Genomic DNA, 8,960 nt, shown 5'->3' on the forward strand with positions numbered 1-8,960 from the left:
TTTAGTCCATATACTTTGTACTAGTGTGCATTCAATGCGATGCATTATTCTGCATTTGGGGTAAAAAGAAATCCTTTGCAGGTGCACCACTTTGACAAGATTACCTCCACACGCAATTGACTCAGTGGCAGACTCGAGTCAGCGCTCAACCTTTCGGGAGCGGCGTAATCACGGCAGATGGCTTTGCTGCTGGGATGTGCACGGAAGCCTGAGAACGCTCAGGGATATGAAAAGGCTATTATTTCTTCTGTACATATCGTTAGAAAAACCAAAAAAAAAAAAGAAATCCAAGATAGTTTAGCATCTCAACAACGCAAAGACCTGAAATATAAAGTGTGCTCATGGTGCTCCAGGTAAAATGGATTAAAAAAAACAACAACATCCGCTTTGTAAGAGGAGCGAGGCAGCAGTTTTGTAAAGTGCGATCGAAGTATCGCTACCTCACCGTGCACGGATCATAGAACCGTTTAGTCCCCCTCAAAGATGTCCTTGGGACCCGATTCCTTTTGCTGCTTTTAAATTCTGTCATGTAACAGACAGTTTTCCTTTCCAAATAATACCACATAAGTCTGAGACACTGATGCATTTGTCTGCAGCTGATGGCCGCTTGACAGCTGATTGACGGGTTACAATTTCATTTTGAAATGACGTTCGCGCCTCTTCACTCAAAACGTTGAAAAGGTTGAGTAGAAAAGTTCAAATGCAAAAGCAGACAACAAATAGTACTTAAAAAAAAAAAGTACCTTCAATTTGTTTATTGCCCTTCGCAGTGGAAGTTTACTACCAAACGAAACCAACAGCAAAGAGAATGACATGTTGTGGACTTCAGACAATTTTTCAGTCCACGAGCCTAATGCTAATGCTCAAAAGCATTCAGGTTCCACCGCTATAACACAAACATTCAGTCATATTCTTGTTCCTCTGCAAAGAACTAATATTAGTGCCGTACCGATGAGCTGAGACATTTTTGTGGAAATGGCGCCTGACGGCTTTTGCATTTCAAATCTTCAAGGTTACATTTGGATCTTGTTCCATGGTTTAAGTGGTCCGAATAGATTTTCAGGCCTTGTTGTTTATGTTCCTGCTCCGACATTTTCAGTGTCTCTACTCGGCATGGCCGACGTGGAGAGGAGTGCGCGGGTGAAATCGATGCCACTGCAGCGTCCTTCGTCCAAGGGTCGCCCGTCAAATGCCAGAGGGCACTGAGGCAATTTACAACATCCCTTTGGGGGTGGCGCTTTTAATGAGCTCGTTCCTCATTAAGCTCTTCCCCGAGGAAGGCTGCGTCCACACTCGGGCGGTTTGTTGACTGACGGATTTGTATCGAAAGGAACAAAACGCACTGTTGTCTACGGGCGAAAACGAGCAGTAAACACATCTTGAATTCCAATGCCTATTTTGGAAAATGAATTTCATTTTGTGTGGATGTGCCCTGTGGGCGCATTCAGAAGAACGGCACGGCGCTTTTGCGACACATGCTCTCGCCAGATATGAAATACGATTTCAATTGAAAGCGCCTCAGGTCTTAATACGGGCGACGATGGCGTTTGGAGAGCATGAAAGGTTCATCAACAGTGCAGCAGGTTCAGCCCTGGGTGAAGTCAGCATTATGCAGAGCGGGCAGTCACTTGCTGCTCTTTCCTTAATCATCGTGTCTTTTCGCGGCTTTAATAATCCATTTGGAAATGCGAGGAAACGGCAGGTGTCTCTGCCTGCGAGTAAAACACCACTTAGGGTGCATTTGCAGCTTCGACTGGGGCCAGTTGAAATTGCGTAACGGGGGGTGGAAAATTGTTGGGCACTTTGCTGCATTGGCAATTCAATGAGATCCGATGATGGGGAACGGAAAGACGTTTGCATCCTCCCAAATTCCAAAGTAAAACCTCTCATTTACATTTTGTCTCATAAACAAGCGTTACCACATGCGCTCGAGAGCGTTTTACTGAACCTCGTTAAGTACAAAACAATAAGCGATACTTGTGAGAGACTCCAGCTCATACTCTTCATTTTTTAATTTTTTTTTTTTTGCCCACTGCTTCGCAGATGTTTTTGTCCTCACACGAACATTGTCGTGCTCGAGACGACTTTTTCATTCTCCCAATTCTGCGCTGTGCTGCTTACAGAAACAACGTCCAACTTTTATCGGCAAATTGCGAGGAAAATAACGGTTCTGGATTGTGAAAGGTCATTGCCGCGCACCGAAGTTGACAGGCGAACACACAAAAATATCAGAGTGAAAGCCCTATTTTGGAGAAGATTCTTTTAAAAATACCTTGAGGAAAAGATATGTCAAGGGTTTTTTTTTTCCATTCCCTACAATAATTCCTGACTTTTTCTTGAAAAAAAAAAAGAAAAATGACATTGATCACGGTCAGGGTGGATTCAGTTTTCATAAAATCATTCAATAATTTGTAGAAGGAAAACACATTTCCTTAGATTTGAAAATTGTTTCTCACATTTCACAAACAACAAAGCAGAATTTGTTTTTGTGGCAAACATAATGATGAAACGTTGCTAGTCATTTTGATTCTGGGTTGTGTGTGTGTGTGTGTGTATGTGTGTGTGTGTGTGTGTGTGTGTGTGTGTGTGTGTGTGTGTGTGTGAGATTTTCCTATAGTATATACAGTCTTCGTCTTGTCTCATTACTCTCTAGTCTCGATAAGAACTTGTTCTTAGTTGGTGTGGTCTTTGTTGACTGCAGTGCTGCCTGTCGTATCCGCGTCGTGATTGAATGTGAAACCAGAGTATTACAACCTCCAAGTGCAACAAAAAAAAATGTGTGATTGAATTTTCATCATTGACTTCAGCCTGAATGAAAGCCTTTGTAGAGATTCGCTCATCCAGGTCATGGTCATCCTGAACGGATAAATAAAGAAAACGGGCCATTCTTGTCAGTCGAAGACATTTCAACTCGAATCCAAAAGGCTTGTTTGATTCTAAATTTGAGATTTGGTGTCGGGGTCGGTCAACAATATGGTTGTCGGTGGCAAGACAAGGAGTGCAACGCCCTCTGCACAGGCGCACGGCGCGGCATCGGCGGACGGCCCCTTCAGGTCCAGAATCAACGCTTCGTTTGCGTCTCAGGAAGAAGCGACACTCCTTCCTTCAAAGACAATGCCATCTAAATTCTGAATAGGGAGGATTCCAACTAAAAAAGCCATCTCTAAACAGACATTTGCGGCATCACCTATCATCTGCCAGCAGTCCTGACATCCCTCCCCACAAAAGTCACCTCATTCAAGTGTGGCCCTAACAAGCTGTTTTGCCGCAAGACGAGTCAATGACTGAGTGATATGTCAGACTGTCAACTCACGAAGCACCCTGAGCATAAAGAACGACACTCAATTTTTGACCACGCCCACCCAGCGGAGATTCTATCACAGAAATTCCTCCGAGGACTCAATCACGGCCTCATTAAGATATAAACTCATCGTATAAGTCCCCCCTCCTCCCAAGGTATCCCTGTCCAAATGGCTCGAGTGTTTTGTCTGTTCAGCTTCAGGGCACTCCGCAGAAGGATCAAGTCTGTGTGAGCTGCACACCATTCGCTTCCATTTACTCCAGCACGGGCTCTCTGTTTATACCCCGCTGTCAAAAGGAATACGCTGAGACAAGGCGCAGTGCGGTGGTTGGCGGTGGTTGGCGGCGGCGGCGTGGGCGCGGAGCCGTCACAGTAGCGGTGGACGTAGGCGGAGGTGCGGGTCTGCCCGAAAGACGCAGGCCAAGAGCAAATAAAGGAGGGGAGGGATGGAGTGGGAATTCACCACATCGGGATAACGAAACGTACGTGGGTCCGAGCATGTGTGTGAGTAAGCAAGCGCATATGTTGGCGAGGTTGGCCTTGCCTCCACCGTTGCTGAGGGCAGCCTGTTTTTGGCAGGGGCGGCCATTTTCATGGCTGCCGGCAAAAGTGGTGAGACTGCCCGAATCATGAGGAGGGGGAAGCGCGTGCAGGTCAGGTGGTGACGTCAGTTGTCACGTCAGGCCCGGGATTGATTGAAGTTGACCTTTTTCGGACCTTGCTGTCTCTCTTTTCGTCATGACGATGGTTCCCTGGGAGTGCCCACAGTCAAAAGAAATGTTGACGGTAGAGGTTCAAAAAGAAGTTAAACGGCGCTGATGATGACAGGCAGCTGACTGAAGGCCTCACAGACACGGGCGACACGAGCGACACGAGCAACGGGTAAAAAGAGGCGCGGGCATGCAGTGGCCCACACACACACACACACACACACACACACACACACACACACACACACACACACACACACACACACACACACGCATACGCACTTTGTGTCTAAATATAGAAAGACCATTAAAAAGACTAGAAAAAAAGATTTGTGAAAAATTGAGGAAGTGAATCACACACTGGCACGCTGTCACCAAGGTTCTTTCTTTTTCCACACATTAAATGGCACCCAGCATGTCAAATGAAGCGTCAGTGACTGCGATTAGCCTTTTATCTCAGTCGGTATAAAAACGACGACGTATTCCAGATGTTTGGGGGTGAAAAAAAAAAGATCGACAGTTTAAAAATTTTTTTTTAACATCTTCTCATCTCTCATTGTCTTTTTCCTCTTTTAGCGCGCATGTGATCCATCTCAAGTGTGCTTATTGCTGCACGTGAACGTTTACAAATTCCTTTGAAAGCCTCCACGACTGTCAAAATATGTAACGCTCACCCACGGGTGATATGGACGGATAGCACGCCGCCCTAATCTCCATCCATGGAAGACTTTTAATTCTATGACTCAATTTGAAAATGTTGAAGTGCTGAATGTTTTTTTGTGAACATAATAGCACTGGATTTTTATTTGTGGGGGAAACAAATAATTGGAAAGTTGAATTGCAATCCGGTGGGCTCTTTGGACTGAATGTCTCAAATTTCCTTATCGGGTGAAACGACTTCATCATCAACAGAATCAACGATGAGTTAACATTGTTGGCTGCCATTAAAAAAAAAAAAAGTTTGATTGCATACTTAGGAGTTGTACATGCCGGTTACAAAAAGATGGCAAAAAATGGTCTTATGTTCTGATGAAAATAATACATGGCTCCTTTTATCATGACACTGCGTTGTTTTTCATCTGCTTTGTGAGATGAGTCTGCCTCAAGGCGAGTACAAAGTTCTCTCGCGGTCTTCACGGAGCACTTAAACATCGGTTCTCGATTGGTCTTGACTAGCTCTAGATTGGTCGAGATCAATACTGCCGGATTGGTTCTTCATCAGACGCTTCCCGGCTTCTCTGCTATGGTCGGATGAGCCTTTTCCCCCTTGCCTGTATCAGTGATGGAGGAAGGGGAGGGTGAGGCAATTGGGAGCCGTACGAGCACCCCCCCGCTGATGGATGGCGGACATTATGGCTCATGGGGACAGGTGCCACCGACGATTAAAGGCCGCAGCCAGTGGCTCGGAAAGCGTGCAAGTGGAACGAGGAGATGGAAAGCAAAAGCGAAACTGTTGCCGCAGAACAAGTCAACACAAATGCTGCAGGTGGAGGACGGGGGGAGGAGGGGGGGGGTCAGTGGTCTTCCTTCACGCTGCAATCTAAGTCTGTGGAGGCAACGGCTCATCAAACAGCAACGCCTTCTCACCGTCACCCGATATTGACGCTTTGCTCTTTTGATGACAGGACGTTAAAAGAAGATGCGACTTTGATTTTTCTTTCTGAAAGACGCGATGAGAAGCCGCACGGCCGACTCCTTCTGTGGCGGCTCTGAGAAAGAACCCAGATTTCCACGGCAACGTGCAAACATTCCCTCCCTGAGCGGGATTTCGCCAAGGAAGAGAATCTCGAAAAAAATAGGCTTATATTTGTTGAAGTACAACAGACTGATTGTGGAATTGAATCTTTTTGATGGGAACGGAGGCGAACGATAATGGGCCCTGCCTGAGAGCAAGGGAGCTCCGCTTTTTGGTTTGAAACGGCACTGTGGAGCGGCAAAATAGAAGGAGCGCCGTCTATCTCTGTAACGCGGGTGATTATCTGGAAATTGCCTTGACATTGGGCTGTAATTTGGTAGGTAATGACCGCCGGGGCGCGGGTCTTCTGCCATCGCTACGTTATCAAAAACTGGTCTGGGAAGAAAAAAAATAAAAAATAAAAAGGTTTGAACATCTGCAAGCAGCAGACGCAAGCGCTTTTGGTGAAAAAAGCGACTTTCGTTGGCAATACTCGAACCGTCGTTGTTTACCGTGAGACTGTTTGCTCATCTCCTTACCCATAATCCCCCGGCACACAGTCCCTCACCTCCTTGGCCTCCATATGAAGGCTCTGTCGTCACTGGCGGGATTAACTTCTCTGATTCGGAGGGAGCGCCACCGCTGGCTGCCATCCCCACTGCGAGATGTGGGCATAAACGCTTGTCGACGATTTGAGGAGATCGAAGAAGCTCTCATCTGATCTGTTTTGAACTCAAACCAACCAGCGTTGCAATTTAACGTCTATTTCCCTCATTAATAAACCATTTCAGTCTAAATTCCTACCAGGATCGGACAATCCCCGCCCGAGCATTGTTGAACGTTAGGATGTATTTTTGATGAACGAAAGCGACACACCGATTTTGCCCCCCCCCACTAAAAGAATGCATGTAATTAGAATTTAAGTGGCGTTCCAGTGTCTGCCTCGCTGTCATGTTGGTTTCCTCTTCCACCTGAAAACGTCCCTTTATCAGCAAACAGACACGACGCAGCTCACAGCGTCTCGCCAGCTTATCTCCGTCGGAGCGTTAATTAGCGCCGAGTGCAGCAATTACACTCGAAATCTTCGACGCAACAGAGACACAAAAAGATGTCCGCCCAGCCTCGCCCTGCTCTTAAAACGGGACCGGCTCCCACAAATGAGGGCAATGACAGACACAGCCCATTGGAAGGAAAGAGAGGGAGCGAGATAGCAGAGCAACGAGAAGTACTCAAGATAAGACTTAGCTGCCGGTATTAATTGGTTTGTCCCTCTTGAGAGGAGGCCCGGATCTGGAAGGTTTGTGATTATGAACCACTTGCTCTCTGTTTCTGTTCACGAGTGAGGAGGCATCATGCCTGCAAGTAATGCTTGCGACTTACACCGGTATCAATGTCGGTCTTGACTCGACCTGTTCAAGTTTTATCGGATTACGGTTTGGGCAGCGAACTGGAGTTGGATTGGTTTGAGCTTTGAAAAGGCCGTATTAGCGCTGGCTCCTGCGTTGGATCTCCTGCGCGCGTGATGAAATACAGTAGCTGGTGATGCATCGGAAGCTAACTTTGTACTACACTCTGCTTGCCTTTGATAGTGCCTGACAGTGCCCGAGGGGGGTCCGCGCCGGCCCTCCGCACTTGCATATCGGGCTGCTGTTTGAACAGCTGATGAGGAACTGGCAAGCATCTGGCGCCGCTGGGGATCCAGATTCCCTCTGTTGCGTTCAAGCAGAAGTGCTGAACTCCGGTGACGGCTGGTACAGAAGCAGAAAATTTGGGGGGTTGTAGGACTGAATCAGGGCGGTCCGGTGGACGAGTGGTTAGCGCGTCGACCTCATCGTGCAGAGGTAACGAGTTCGATTCCAGTTCCGGCCTCCCTGTGTGGACTTTTCATGTTCTCCCCGTGCCTGTGTGGGTTTTCTCCGGGTAACTCCGGTTTCCTCCCACATTCCAAAAACATGCGTGGCAGGCTGATTGAACACTCCAAATTGTCCCTTGGTATGAGTGTGAGCGCAAATAGTTATTCGTCGATGTGTGCCCTGCGATTGGCTGGCAACCGGTTCAGGGTGTCCCTCGCCTACTGCCCGAAGACGGCTGGGATAGGCTCCAGCACACCCCGCAACCCTTGTGAGGATTAAGTCGATCAGAAAATGGATGGATGGACAGAATCCGAAAGATCCTCGCATTGAGTTCAGAGGCGTTTCCTTACGAGAGACGTTAACTATTTGCATTCAACAAGCAGCATGACAGCTCACCTCCAGCCCATTTTCCAGTCCAAAGTTGTCCAGTTTCACTTTGATCCCGTCCCCGTTGGGTAAATGCTAACCCAAACCAAGTTCAAGAGGGCAACACACTTCCCCATGACAATGTTTTTCAGATGTCTAATGTGTGTTCTTCTTCTTTGCTGAATGCTTTTTTTTTATATCCCATTCCCCATCCATTATTTTTTTTTTCCCTTGAAAATCCCGCAGTTGTTGCACTCTGATTCCCAGCATTGTTCCCCCCGCTGTTGCGATTCAAACAGCTCTGCGCAACGTCTTCAGAGGAGGAATCCTCACACTTGAGGCCAGACCCAGATATCAAACGACAAAAGGTAAAGCACATGTCTCTTTAACTGCAGCAGCGGCATCGGCGGCAGATTGAAAATAGATCTTCACACACAGCGTGAGCTCTATTTTGAGTGTTTCAACTCGGGGAGACTCACCGGGGAGAGGTCGGAAGAAAAGAAGCAAGCGTGGCACATACCATTTGGAAGTACGTCTGCGACGTCGGGACGCTGGCGGGAACGGAGCACACCCACGTGTGACGATTCCGTCTTTATGAACGCTCATACGGGAGACGTTCAAAAGTAAAACCACTCAAAGTGGCACAATCAGCTTTGACCATTTAGAGCTTGTAATTGAAACGTTCCTAAATGGTCCGAGAGTTTGGCATTTTGGGGGGTATTTTTAAGTCACAGTGACAGCTTGGTTGCCTTCCTGCAGAATCAAGACAGGAGTCTTCATACCCCTACCAGGAACATTGTTCGCTAGCTAGATCAGGGGGAGGGAACTCCCGATTCCTCGAGAGCCGTATCCTGCCTGTTTTCGATCTCTCCCTACTCTAGCACTCCTGTCGTTCAATTGATCGTGATCCTTTCAGGCTTCTACACGGCTTGCTGGCGAGCTGATTGTTTGAATCGGGTGTGTTGAAGTGGAGAGAGATCAAAAACAGGATATGGCTTTCGAGGAACCGCAGTTCCCTACCCCCGAGTTAGACGGACAGGACGGGACTGTGAGGA

The 8,960-nt window shown here is 47.4% G+C and overlaps 1 long non-coding RNA gene across 1 annotated transcript in view; it reads left to right on the forward strand.

Annotated features, from left to right (window-relative positions):
• Positions 1 to 4,401, forward strand: part of LOC109511859 (uncharacterized) — a 24,443-nt gene extending 20,042 nt beyond the window's left edge. Inside the window, exon 3 of the long non-coding RNA XR_002167407.1 lies at positions 4,391 to 4,401. This is a non-coding gene — a long non-coding RNA (uncharacterized LOC109511859). The remainder of the gene's footprint in view (positions 1 to 4,390) is intronic.
• Positions 4,402 to 8,960: the final 4,559 nt, after the last annotated feature.

This window comes from Hippocampus comes, unplaced genomic scaffold (assembly GCF_001891065.2).
Source record: "Hippocampus comes isolate QL1 unplaced genomic scaffold, H_comes_QL1_v1.1 scaffold18, whole genome shotgun sequence".
In the NCBI taxonomy this organism is placed as follows: domain Eukaryota; kingdom Metazoa; phylum Chordata; class Actinopteri; order Syngnathiformes; family Syngnathidae; genus Hippocampus; species Hippocampus comes.